This window comes from Rattus rattus, chromosome 7 (genome assembly GCF_011064425.1).
Source record: "Rattus rattus isolate New Zealand chromosome 7, Rrattus_CSIRO_v1, whole genome shotgun sequence".
Lineage (NCBI taxonomy): Eukaryota > Metazoa > Chordata > Mammalia > Rodentia > Muridae > Rattus > Rattus rattus.
In genome coordinates, this window is record NC_046160.1 from 101,508,454 (window position 1) to 101,522,644 (window position 14,191).

The following is a 14,191-nucleotide window of genomic DNA, read 5'->3' on the forward strand; positions in this document are numbered from 1 at the left end:
GTTATAGGGCTTCGGCTGGGGTTTTTTTCCCTTGAAGGTCTATGGAGAAAGGGAGATCTTGGGAGGTCTGGATCTTTGTCTTTAAGGGTTCTAAGCGACGGATACAAGCCAAGATACATGTTTTGGAAAGTGGAAAGGTTGTCCACTCTGCAGGAGCAGGGAACCTGCCTGCTATCTCTTGAATGATCACTAGAGGGAGACCTGGGCTCAGAAGTGGCACTGCATTGGCCTGTTGAGGCGCGTCAAGTCCTACACTGGAGAAAGTGGACGACCAAGGTGGCCAGAGCCCTACTTACACAAGCAGAGGTGGCTTTGCTGGATTATCCACAGGGGTAGGAAGAGGAGGAAGGTCCCCTGATGTGCTGTGGAAACCTGGTCCTTGGTGTACTGTAGGCTCTTAGCAAACCCTTTTCATTGTATCCCTAGGTGACACATGAAGACACTGTTAGCACTTCTTCTAGGCTCTGCCCCATAGTTACCTGGCAATAGCCAGGTAAACTTGACTCATTATAAAAAGGGGCTGCTTGCCCCCTCCTCACTCTCTTAATCTCTTCCGTTCTTGCTCTCTTACCCTCTTCCCTCTCTGCCACTTCTCTTCCCCTCCCCTCTCTCTCCATGTGTTCATGGCCAGCCTCTACTCCTCTCTTCTCTACTCACTCACTCTGTCTCTACTCCCTCCCCAACTCCCCTCCCCATAAATAAACTCTATTTCCATACGATCCATCCTGTGGCTGGTGCCTCAGGGGGAAGGAATGACTCAGCCTGAGCCCGCAGAGGCACCCCCTTCTCCGGCACCATACCTCACTCTACCAAACATATCCCTGGCTTCCTCTTCTTACTTATAAACCACAACAGACGGGCTGGAGAGATGGCTCAGTGGTTAAGAGCACCCGACTACTCTTCCAGAGGTCCTGAGTTCAAATCCCAGCAACCACATGGTGGCTCACAACCATCTGTAATGGGATCTGATGACCTCTTCTGGGGTGTCTGAAGACAGCTACAGTGTACTTATATATATGATAAATAAATAAATCTTTAAAAAAAAAAAAACCACAACAGACACTCCCACTGATTCAGAGGGCCTCTTGGGTCCATGGGACAGACTAGTGGAAAGATAAATCTTTTTTTTTTTTTTTTTTTTCCGAGCTGGGGGACCGAACCCAGGGCCTTGCGCTTGTTAGGCAAGTGCTCTACCCCTGGGCTAAATCCCCAACCCCTCTTTTTTTTTTTCTAACTTTTTTTTTTTCTTTTTTTTTTTTTTTTTTTTGAGCTGGGGACCGAACCCAGGGACCTTGCGCTTGCTAGGCAAGCGCTCTACCACTGAGCCAAATCCCCAACCCCGGAAAGATAAATCTTAAGACAAGGCCTGCCCAGGTGGAAGAAGCAGAATTAGGTCTCTTGGGAACAAAATACTGGAGTTGTGGGGTTCAGAGGACAGTCTAGCGGGGCTCTCAAGGGCATTGAGTAAAAACTTCCGTTGAGTCCATGGGGAGAAGCGTGGCGAGAGGAGGGGACATCTTCAAAGTGAGAACTGTTGTAGGAATTTTTAGTCCTGAAAATTCTACCCTGCCTTGATCATTTAATTCCCGGATAAGAAAACGCACATGACCTTTATATTTACAATAAGCCTTAGTCAGCACTACGGCAGGGCAGACGTCTACCCTCTACGCTAATAGAATCTACTTTCCTGTCGATAACCCCGAGTTATTACTTATGATGTTTCCTCTGGGCTGCCAATTAGCCAGCCCTCAGGGCCATGTTTTCTTGACTCCCAACCCATGGTGGCTTCTCCTTCCTCCTCCACTTTCTCCTCATGGTTCTCCTCTGACCCCAAGTTTGAAAACCCTAAACCCCACCTATGTTCCTTTTTCCCAGCTATTTTGGCTGTCCCCATCTTTATTTATCAATCAGAAATAACTTGGGTCATCTAGTGTCACTTGGGTCCATGTGCTGATTCCAGGTCTTGGGGACCCACACTTAGCATTACGATAGACAGCAAGACCAAATCTCAACAGAGAACCTCCTGAGGATGCCTGTCCTTTTACACTCGCTCTGAGGCAAAGGGATGTTGCAGTATCTCCCCTCACCCTCTCCCATCATTTCCTCGCTCCCCTCTCTTCTCCTTCCCTCCGCTCCCCTCTCTCCTCCCTTCCCTCCTTCTCTCTTCTCTTTCCATTTCATTTGTAACAATAGGGATTAAACACAGGGCTTTACTGTGCTAAGCAAGCGCTCTAATATTTATCTTTGTGTGTCTCTCCTTTGTTGAGGGCTCTGCGATTCTTTGCTCCCAACAAAAGAAGGCGTTTCCACTTTCCCTCCTGGGCTAAGTTTAACGCCTGACCTAAAAACTAAAACAGAAGTGTCCATATTCAAGTTTAGAAACTAGATAAAAGGTGCTCTGGTTTCCTCCTCCCCTTTGCCATTTGCTTTGCGGCTCAAGGGAAGACTGATGTCACTTCCTGTGGACACTGAGGCTATCCTGTGGAGAGACCCACGTGATGCAGCGCTCAGGCCTTTGTCAGTAGCCAGGCCGGAAGTCAGTAGTCCTGTCCCACTGAGCTCCCAATGCCTCAAGTATCCTTGCAGTTTGAGAACTCTTTGGGGGTGATCCCGACCATAATACCCCATCTGCATATTGTGTTTCTGACAGCCTTTCTTGTCTAATTTTTTTTTGTTTTTGTTTTTGTGTTTGTTTTTTGTTTGCCTGTTTTGATACAGGGATTCTCTGTGTAGCACTGGCTGTCCTGAAACTTCCTCTGTACATCAGGCTGGCCTTGAACTCAGAGAGTCACCTGCCTCTGCCTCCTGAGTGCTGAGATTAAAGATGTGCCCCACCACTGCCTGGCATCAGTCTTTCTCAAGAGACCCTGGACTTCATACATAAGCTTGGTAAGGTGCTTAGAGCTGAAGTCACTAACTGGGCTGATTGGCCAATCGCACAGCTATAAATAATCATTATATTACAGGCTTCCAGAAGGCTCTCAATAAAGAGCACATGCATTTCCCTTTTAAGAAGGATTTTTTATTTTATGTGCAGTGTGTTTTGCCTGTATGTATGTCTGTAAAAGTGCCAGATCCCCTGGAACTGCAGCTACAGAGTTTGCGCTGGTATGTTGATGCTGGGAATTGGACCCCGGGTTCCCTGGAAGAGCAGCCGGTGCCCTCAACCACTGAGCCATTTCTCCAGCCCCGCCTTTTAGCTTTCTGAACAAGAAAGAATAATTAAAAGCTGACCCAGAAGGTAGAATAACACCTCTTTAATCAATAGGAGTCAGACACAGGATGTGGTCATAGGTCTTCCTACCGAGCCTTTTACTACCGAACCCCAGATGTTAGGCAGCCTTACCCACACAGTCCCTAGGAACCCTAGAACAGACAAGGAGGAGGTGGTACATCTGAGCAGGTGTGTGCTCATGCCCGAGAGAGACAAGATGTAGGTCTGAGACAAGGTTGCCCAGGTGTTAGTCCCAAATCAAGAGTGATTTGTACTATATCCACCAGGGGAGGAAGGAGCAATGAGGTAGAAAGTTCCAGAAATCCTATCAATTAAACTGCCTTCGTGGGAAGGAGATGTGAGGTTTGTTGTAGCTATATTACTAAGGGGGCCCCCCAAAGCCTTTGTGGTAAAGGCTTGCTCCCCAGGACAATGCTATTGGAGACTCTGGACTTTCGGAGAGTAGGGCCTTCTGAATGTTTTTTAGGTCACTGGTCATGTTTAAAGGGTATTTGAGATCCCATACCCCTCTTGTTCCCTCCCCTCCCCTTTCCTCTCCATCTCTATTCTGAGGTGAGGGCTTTAACTCTACAAAACTTTGTCATGATATCTTCCTTGGAAGGACAGACTTCAACCTCCAAACCTGTGGGCCAGGGGTCTCTCCTCTTTATGGGGGATTGCAGCTGTTTGTTACAGTAAGGGAAAGCTGAGTGCCATGAAGGAAAAGGATTCTCTTTCAGATTCTCCTCTTCCCTTGGGGGACCTTTCACGCACCTGCCACCTTTCCCCTCAATGAGATTGGTGGCTTCTCCATCCCTGTATCCAACAGCTGTATTCTCCTGCCTCTCTCTATGGTGTCCTAGGAACACTTCCTGACATGCTGCTCCTCAGACTAGGCCATTGCTCATGACTCAGTGGCCATTTTTGTCGTGCCTTGCCCCCTTTGGTGTCGTTGTGGTTCTAGGGATGAAGCCCATGGCCTCAAGTATATCAGGCACTTACCCCATCAGTGAGTTGTGTCCATGTCTCTTAAACTTGTTTTGAAAAACAGGGATTTTGTTTTCTGTCTGTCTTCTTTGCCCAAGCCTGAAGTTTTGTTAGACCATCCACACACATAGAGCAGATCACCTCAGGGGGAATAGCATATGAATATAAAATCAGTTTATCAAAGACCTTGGGCTGGAGAGATGGCTCTGTGGTGGTTAAAAGCACTGGCTGCTCTTCCAGAGGTCCTGAGTTCAATTCCCAGCAACCACATGGTGGCTCACAATCATGTGTAATGGGATCCAATGATGCCCTCTTCTGGCGTGTCCGAACATAACAACTTTGTACTCAAATACACAAGAACAAATAAAAACAAAAGTCCTTATCAAAGAGGACCATACTATTTTATGAATGGAACTGTGGGTCTGATGTTTCTTTTTTTTTTTTTTTTTTTTTGAAGCAGAATCTCTCTCACTTTACAGCCCAGATTGGCTTGGAACTTGAAATTCCCTGGCCTCAGCCTTCCGAGGGCTATGATTAAAGCCATGTACCATCATCTGACTTTTCTTTCAGTACACCATTGCTCAAGCATTGGTAACTGGTTAGCAGAGAGTGAAAAAAATCCCATTATTTATCCTGTCACTCAGAGACAATATACATACGTACGCACCTATTCCTAATGAAAACAGTCAAGCCAGAGGGCTGGCAGATGGAGCCAACGTCTACAGGGTCTTCCACTCCAATCCACACGCGCCTTTGTGGCCTTTGTGATGTGACTGTGCTCTTTGTGGCACCAGGAGGTTATTTCCCTTCCCCTTAGAAGAGTGGGCTGAATGTTTACTAGTAGGATGCATCGGATGGGATGCGGGTGAGGACGAGTGCCTCGACCTTCGAAAGCCCTGATTGTTCTGCTCTTGGAATACTGTCCCAGGGTCTCTGAGAAGCTGATCACTCCATGGTAAGAGGAAGGACCGTGCGGAGGAGACCCATGCAGCCCACCTGGCAGCCGTGTGCATGAGCTCTTGGGAACTCCTTCCCTGACTCCCTGGTTTGGAAAGATAAGCCATTGTTTCATGCAGTGAAGTTCAAGGGAAGTTAGCTGAACGTTCCCATCACCCCTCTATTAATTCCACGTGTTTCAGGCTCCTTCATATGCATCATGTTTACATGCATGTAAATTTCATGCTGAAATATATTCATGTGAACAGACATGGCTTCCTTAGCTCTTTGAGCTTCCTCAGACGACGGACTTGTACAGCTGAGCCTCATTTACTCACCTCTTCTTTATTAATGAACGTCTACTGCATGGCTTGAGACACCTAAGGCCTTCTGGGTAATTGTGGAACTCTGGTCCTCTGGACTGCCCAGAGAAATTAACCCTTGTTCTCTTAAGCAAATAGAGAAACATTTGGGTGTGGTGACTACTATACTTCTCTCCCTGAATGTTGTCTTCTGGGCTTTAATAAAGAGTTGAAGACACACACACAGTAGATTTATGAGGTCGGTAATACAGCTGCGTTCTGGGACCACCAGAAAAGCGTATGGATGCAGTGGCCTTCTGTGTGGCATAAGATTAGTGAGGAGAATTTGCAGTCATGTGCCACTCTACTGTTCCTAGAGTGCTCTATGCTGCATGGAGGTGACTTCAGGAAAGGGTGAGGAGTCCGGGTATCTATGACAGGGAGGAGGGTGCTGGGAACGGACTCTGCATCCTGCGGACGTGTTTCTGCCAGAGGTGTATGCATGCTACACAGGGGTCTGCTGACAGGGTGGATGTGACCAGTTGTAGGGATATGCTGCTGTTAAATGAAGCGAGGCATTTCCATGACAACATATCTCTCAGCTCCCAGCCAGATGCCAAGCCCTTAAATTATATTTTTCTGGTTGAAAGCACCCCAATTGCTTCGAGTCTCCGAAGCAATGGGACTGTGGGGACAACAGATGCCTCAACCTCATTTCCAACCTTCAAATAGAGCTTAAGGGGTGATATGCGGGGGCCCGAAGGGGTTTTGTCTGGGGGAAGGCCAGTAAGTAGCCATTAGTTAAGGGGGCTGGACAGACTGCATGCCTATCATCTCTGGACCAGTGATCTGGGCTTAATGTCTTTCAGCATTTCAGTCTAAAAGGAGGATCATACAATGAATGTGGCCAGACATCCCAATCATTTCTCCCAGTAAGCCCCTCCTTTCTGCCCATCCGTTATCTCTCTCTAGGTTTTGAAGAGCTAGGTCCCATGTGTCATCAAGCATCTCTGTGTCCTTTGTCATAGGTAACTGGTCTGGGGCACACATCTGACCCAAAGGTGGCCAAAGCTGATCGGCTTCCATCAATTCAGGTCAAGTAGTGGCAGCTCCCGTAAGTAAAACGATCAGAGCTGGCCTAAGGCAGCAAACAGCTAAGACCACGGGGCGAGTACAGGAGGGAAGAGGACTGCCAATGGGTTCTGATACCTTTTGCTGATTCGGTTTCCTGGAGGCTAGGATCTACTTCCTGCGGTCGGCTCTTTTCTGTTTGATATGCTCCCTGTTGGGGTTTAAATCTCGGCTCCCGTCCAGACAGAACACAGCAAATCAACATGGCTCCACGGGGAGCGGTTTAATGAGAGAAGAAGAGTAGAAGTGGGGAGAAGTAAAGGCCGGCCATAAGCACGGGGAGGGAAGAGGTGGGGGGATAGGAAGAGAAGGGACAAAGAGGAAGAGGGCAAGAGGGCAGAGAAGAGCAAAGAGCAAGAGAAAGAGGAGGGGGCAAGCAGTCCCTTCTATAGCATCAGGCACAGCTGGCTGTTGCCAGGTAACTGTGGGGCGGAGCATACCTGGTTGTTGCCAGGTAGCTGTGTGGGTGGAGCTTAGACAGAATACCAACACTCCCTACCCAAGGGCTTGAGTAATTGGGGGAAGTTGTGATGATGCCCAAGGTGACTTTTCTACCACAATCCCACCCACAGTAACGACAAAAGAGGCTGGCTTGAAAATGCGCCAACATCAGCGGATGTGGCTCTTCCGTGGCTTCTGATCTGCAAGTTTTGTGGGATCAGTGTCAGGGCAAGACTATGACCGTGGGCGCTTTTCTTCACTTGGGCAGCTACTGTGCATTGCATATGGCTTCAGGTGTCAGGGGAGCAGCTCCAAAAGGGAGTGTGCTTGTGGTGTTTACTCTCTGGAGGACACAAATAATGGGTGAATAAAAGTGCCGTGGGCTATGAATACAAAGACTGGTTCTCAGGATGAGTCACAAGGAATCTGTTACATCAAGATTAGAAGTGTCCTCAAGTGCTGGAGGTGATTTTGTTTTCACAAGAGGGATGAAACAATTGAGAGAACCTTTAGCTGCCCTTTGACCCAAAATAGTAGCAGAGTGAAACTAAGTTTCCTCTTTTGCCGGTCAGCTTTTTACATCACTTGCTGCAGGAAGGCGGGCCTTCTGCTCGGGGTTAGAGGTCTGTCCTATTGCACCTTGTGCCTGGCCCATTATCATATCCTTGTGGTCATCCAGGAGCCCCCCCACCCCCTCAGGGTAAAAATGGTGCTGACCAGCATTCAACCAACATGACGATCCCACCAACAATGTACAATAGTTGCTGGAAGAACCAAGACCAGATAGATGCCTGCTAGGCGACACTCACACTTTGTTTTTAGAAAGCTCTTTCACATCCGACCCTGCCTGAGTAACGAAGAGGTAACAGTTAATGGTTCAGATAGACCATGACTGGCTTCAGAGACACGGGAGCAGGATTGTCCACTCTTTTTCCATGGCTGAGTACCTCCTTTTTGTTGTTTTGTTTTCATTTTTTTTTCTTCAAAACATGGTTTCTTTGTGTCATTCTGGCTGTCCCCGTACTCCCTCTTGTAGACCAGGCTTGTCTCTGCCTCCCGAGTGCTGGGAATAAAGACATGTGCCGTCACAGCCAAAGCAGAGACCTTAGGTTCAATATCCAGTGCTCTCAGAACCGATGGGAGCTACGCCTGCAGCTACAATACAAATCTAATCTCATCTAACACTAATCAGAGAGAGGCACAAAGTGTAGCCACCTCCTGGTGTGTCCAAATAGGAACTCATCTCTCCTTCCTTCTGTCACTAACACAGGGGGCATAGAAATGCAAAGTCCTAGGGTTCTGTAGTCTTCAATGTCCCAGCGATGTCCCCAGAATATAGTAATCCTTTTCAGGGTAGAATTTAAGGGCTTTACAAAAGGGCTCAACTACAACGTATCTGTCCCCCTACTAAGCAAAGCCCAGGATTGGTACTTGCATAGTGGGGGTTAGACCAAAGCTGGCCGGCACAGAAGGTGTCTGAGCTTGGGATGCAGAGAAGCAAGAGGCTGATTTTTGGGATAGAAGCCAGAAGTGCCTGGCAGCTGTTTACAACAGATGACCGATGCCAGTTCTTATTTCTGAACACAGGGTCAGGGTAGGCTGAGATCAGAGAGACAGACCTCACCTTTACTTTTTTTTTTTTTTTTTTTTTCAGGGGCTGGGGATCAGACCCAGGACCTTCTCACCTTCTTTTATTACTGAATATAGTGTTAGGATTTTAAAGACAGTCTTACTGTGTCGCCCAGACTGGCTTTGCTATTTGCCACTTCTATTTCAACTTGTAGAATATTGGGATTACGGCTGTGAGCCACCATGCCTGGACCTCTGCATAGGAATGCTTACAAGGTTCGTTATGTGTAATTAAAAAGACTCATCGGTAATATATGAATGTATTTCTATAAAAGCAGAAGATAAAGCTATACAGTGGAAAGTGCCTTACCACCTCCCAATGTCTCCTCCATAATGCTACATTTGGATGAATCCTCCCGGGTGTATTTACAACACGTGACACAAAGTTTCTTTTTCTTTTTCTTTTTTTTTAACGATTTATTCATTTATTATATATAAGTACACCGTCGCTGTCTTCAGACACACCAGAAGAGGGCATCGGATCTCTTTACAGATGGTTGTGAGCCACCATGTGGTTGTTGGGAATTGAACTCAGGACCTCTGGAAGAGTAGTCGGGTGCTCTTAACCGCTGAGCCATCTCTCCAGCCCAGTTTCTTTACTTTGGGCAGTGGTGGTGTACACCTTTATCTTAGTACATGGGAGGCAGGGGCAGTCAGATTCTGAGTTCAAGGCCAGCCGAGTTCCAGAACATCCAGGGCTACACAGAGAAATCTTGTCTGGAAAAACAAAACAAAAAAAAAATTTTTTTAAAAAGTATTTACTCGTTACATATATATTTACAGAGTTAATGGTTTTACATGTCAATTTTTTGTTTGTCTTGTTTTTCCAGATAGAGCTTCTCTGTGTAGCCCTGGCTGTCCTGGAACTCTAGATGCTTGATAGACCAGGCTGGCCTTAAACTTGAGATTCATTCACCTGCCTCTTCCTACCGAGTGCTGGGATTAACTTAATGGTGAGCATTACCACCACCTGGGGTTTTGTTTTTTTGTTTTTGTTTTCTGCTTTGTAAGTCAATGGTCTGGAACCAGGGTGATCTCAGACTTTCCATCCTCCTGCTTCTTCCCGAATGTTGGGAGTACAGGTATGGGCCACCATGTCCTGCTCAGCACTAATGTGTTTTAGTTGCGTATACTCTATAAGTTATTTGCTACCAACTTTTGGGTTGTTTGCAGTTTTTCATTGTTTTAAAATTTTATTTATTTATTATATATGAGTACATTGTAGCTGCCTTCCATGTAGCAACAATGTGGTTGCTGGGATTTGAACTCAGGACCTCTTCAAGAGCAGACAGCGCTTTTAACCGCTGAGCCATCTCTCCAGCGCCCAGTTTTTCATTATTATGAGTATCTTTTTACACAGTATTTACCCATGTGGAGGTTCTATAGGGAAAAGACCTAAATTACTGGATAAAAGTTTGTGTCAACACTGACAATCGCCTACCAGAGTTTTACCAATTTACATCCCCACAGCAGTGGATCACAGCTTTTCCACACATCCATGCCAACACTGAACAGCTATGTGCCACAAAGAACACAATACAACTTTGTCTTGTGGCACTGAGAGTCTTAGGAAAACAATACTTATTAGTTATATTTAAATTATTTATTGTATTTCACTACAACATTTAGTAGCCTATGCAGACCTTAGACTGACCAGAGGAAGGATGAGGTCAAAGTGGCTGGATGGGGGTGAGAAGCCAGGAGAAATCAGGGGGCAATTGGGGTAAGGGTTTCTAGGAGACTGTTGACATTCTGGACTCAGGGAGAAGTAGGGTATGGTCTGTCTTGGCTATGGAGACGGGGAGGAGAGTCATGAATGGGAGAAGCTAGTGAGGCAGCTGAGATGGCAAGGGCCTGGATTAGGGGAGTAACAGTGACACGAGAAGGGACCAGAATATGAAAACTTTAAAGCAAAGAGTCTCTTGGGTGGGGTGGGGTGGGGCGTCAGGGGTGATTAGATACAAAAGGAGCAAGGGAGACGGCTGAGTGAGGAAAATGCTCACCAGGCAAGCCTGATAACTTCAGATCCACATACTGGAGGAAGAGAACCAACTCTCTGATGTTGCGGCTAGGTGTAGGGACTGTCACTAGGATTTAGCAAGTACGGGCTGGAGAGATGGCTCAGCGGTTAAGAGCACCCGACTACTCTTCCAGAGGTCCTGAGTTCAATTCCCAACAACCACATGGTGGCTCACAACCATCTGTAAAGAGATCCGATGCCCTCTTCTGGTGTGTCTGAAGACAGCTACAGTGTACTTATATATAATAAATGAATGAATTTTTAAAAAAAAAAAGATTCTTTGAAAAAAAAAAAAAAAAAAGGATTTAGCAAGTACATTGTACCTTCTAGCCAATCTCATCTTGTTTTTAGCAGAAATTTGACCCACCAGTGAACAATGACAAACCCATCTTCCGGGGAGTTCATGGTGTTTTCTTTTTTCCTTTTTTTTTTTTTAAAAGATTTATTTTATTTATTATATATAAGTACACTGTAGCTGTCTTCAGACACACCAGAAGAGGCATCGATCTCTTTATAGATGGTTGAGCCACCATGTGGTTGCTGGGAATTGAACTCATGACCTCTGGAAGAGCAGTCAGGTGCTCTTAACCACTGAGCCATCTCTCCAGCCCCTTTTTTTCTTAATCAATAAAAAAGCATACCACCTGATGAGGGAACCAGGCTTCTGTTGTTTCCCCACTGTATCCTGTGAAGAGGGAGTCCTGGATGAGAGGTCTTTCCTTCCCAGCTCCTCCAGGCTCTGGGGGCTGCTGAGATCAGCAGTCACTCCCAAAGCTGCTTGCAGCCTCATTACCATTCAAATTTGCCTCAGTTGAATCCCCCTCGGGTTTTAGGGCTTTCCTTTTTCTTTTTTTTTTTTTTCCCTTTTCTTTTTTTCGGAGCTGGGGACCGAACCCAGGGCCTTGCGCTTCCTAGGTAAGCGCTCTACCACTGAGCCAAATCCCCAACCCTCCTTTTTCTTTTCTCAACTCTAATAAACAGCCTTGAGATTAAGGGGAAGGGTTAAGACAAGCTTATCTCAGTGAAAAAGGAGCCAAGAAAACTGGAACACTGGAAAGCTAAATCTTGCTGACTCTGTCTGGTTTAGCAATATATCTGTCTGACAAAGCCCTCTCGGGAAAACCAGACACCGGCTGAACATGGCACCAGGGAAGAGACTACAATAGGCAGAAAGAAGAGAGGATTCAGTTAATCATGTGGCCTTCCCACTTGTTTTCGGAAGTAGACCCTTTGCATTAATTTCACTTCTAGGAATTAAGCAGTAATCAGAGCTGCCCAGCCAACTTCTCTGTGTAGGATCCCAAAACCCAGAGAAAGGCTGTCAACGTTTGAGAAGGAAAGACTTTAGGAAGGATGCTTGACCGTGACCCTTCCCCCAGTTGGTGCTGAGCCCATGCTTTACTCAACCCTTCAAAGGATTTCCTTCATAAAAGTCTTTGGAAGAGCAATTTATGCTGGCTACAAAAAAAATTGAGAATATATATCTTTTCTACGCACATACCCACTTAGAAGTATTACTTTTTCCTTTCATTTTTGAGTAAAGGTTTTCCTGGGTTGTCCTGGCTGTCCCGAACTCTGCAGGCCAGGTTCCTTCAAACTCTACTGCCTCTGTTTTCTGAGTGCTGGGATTAAAGGGATGAGCTGCCATCACCAAGCTAAACATGTTATTTTGTGTGTGTGTGTGTGTGTGTGTGTGTGTGTGTGTGTGTGTGTGCTTTTTTTGCACTACACCTATGCACCACATGCATGCCTCTAGTGCTCTCAGAGGTGAGAGTGCTGGATACCCTGGATCTGGAGTTACACAAGACTGAGAACTGTTTGAGTTTAACACATTAGGAATCTCTTCCAAGTTAACACCCCACCCCAATATTAGTACTTTTTGAGTTTACTTTTCCAAGACAGGGTCTTACTATTAGCTCTGAAAGACCTGGAATTTACTACAGAACCCCTGCCCATGCCTCCCAAGTGCTGGAATTTAAAAAAGCACACCTGGTAGGTACAGGCACTTTAAAACAATTTCGTTAAATAAGTCCTTTTTTGCTGGACAACGCTGCTGTTCCTAGATTTGCATTCTAAAGTTGAGACTGAGGTAGATCTGCCAGGTAAGAATGATGCTGTTCGGAGCCAGATGTAGATCTCTCCTGAGAGACACAGCCAGAATACAGCAAATACAGAGGCGAATGCCAGCAGCAAACCACTGAACTGAGAATAGGACCCCCGTTGAAGGAATCAGAGAAAGAACAGGAAGAGCTTGAAGGGGCTCGAGACCCCATATGTACAACAATGCCAACCAACCAGAGCTTCCAGGGACTAAGCCACTACCCAAAGACTATACATGGACTGACCCTGGACTCTGACCTCATAGGTAGCAATGAATATCCTAGTAAGAGCACCAGTGGAAGGGGAAGCCCTGGGTCCTGCTAAGACTGAACCCCCAGTGAACTAGACTGTTGGGGGGAGGGCGGCAATGGGGGGAGGGTGGGGAGGGGAACACCCATAAGGAAGGGGGGGGGAGGGGATGTTTGCCCGGAAACGGGAAAGGGAATAACACTCGAAAAGTATATAAGAAATACTCAAGTTAATAAAAAAAAAAAAAAAGAATGATGCTGTTCAGGTTGGAGGGATGGCCCATCGGCTAAAAGCATATTTTACTGCTCTACCAGAGGGGCAGTGATTCCCAGCACTCACGTGGTATCTCACAAACACCTCTAATTCCAATTCTTGGGAATCCGATACACATGAAATAAATAAAATTTAATTACCACCTTTTAAAAAAATAAAATTTTATTAAGAAAGTTTTAAAAAGGTTATAAATATAAATCAGAAGTACAGGGAAGCATAAGAAACACCAAACATACATAACTTAAATAAAAATTAAGAAATATTTCACATTCTGTACAAAATGTTGCTCTGTATAGTCATCAGACTTTCTACAGTATGGCTCCCCACCCTCCTGCTGTCCTTGAAAAGGCAATTGTTTTCTGTATTCGGTGTGTCATCAACAGGACTCCAGTTGCTTAGCTGAAGGTGCTCAAGAACCATTTGTGGAGAAATAAGAATTTGAGCAGCCGCTTCCTGATGCTGGACATGAACTTGCTTTAGATCTTTACTCTGATGAACATTCATGAACAAAAACCTCCCTGCATGGCTCTGTTAACTTTTGTAGACTCAAATCTCAGTAGTGAAATTTATTGGGCCCAAGAACACTACTGAAAACAGTTAGGATGTCACATGATTTCTCAAATGATTTGAGCGGAAAAAAGGACACAGCATGGGACCACGTTCCACAATGCAAACACCCAAGAGGGGACTCTAGTTTACATCCTCACAGCAGACTAGCAGGGTCCTACCTCCCTGCACCTCTGCACTGAGAAAACACCAACTGGACTCTCCGAGCAGCACTTGAATTTAGTTCTTGGAAAAACAGTACTTCCACGGTTCCTTCCTAGGTGACAGGCTTTTTCCTTCAGATGCAGTTTCTTAGGAGGCTAAACTTGTTCTGTCAAGGTGCTGATCAGATTTTCTAGGTTC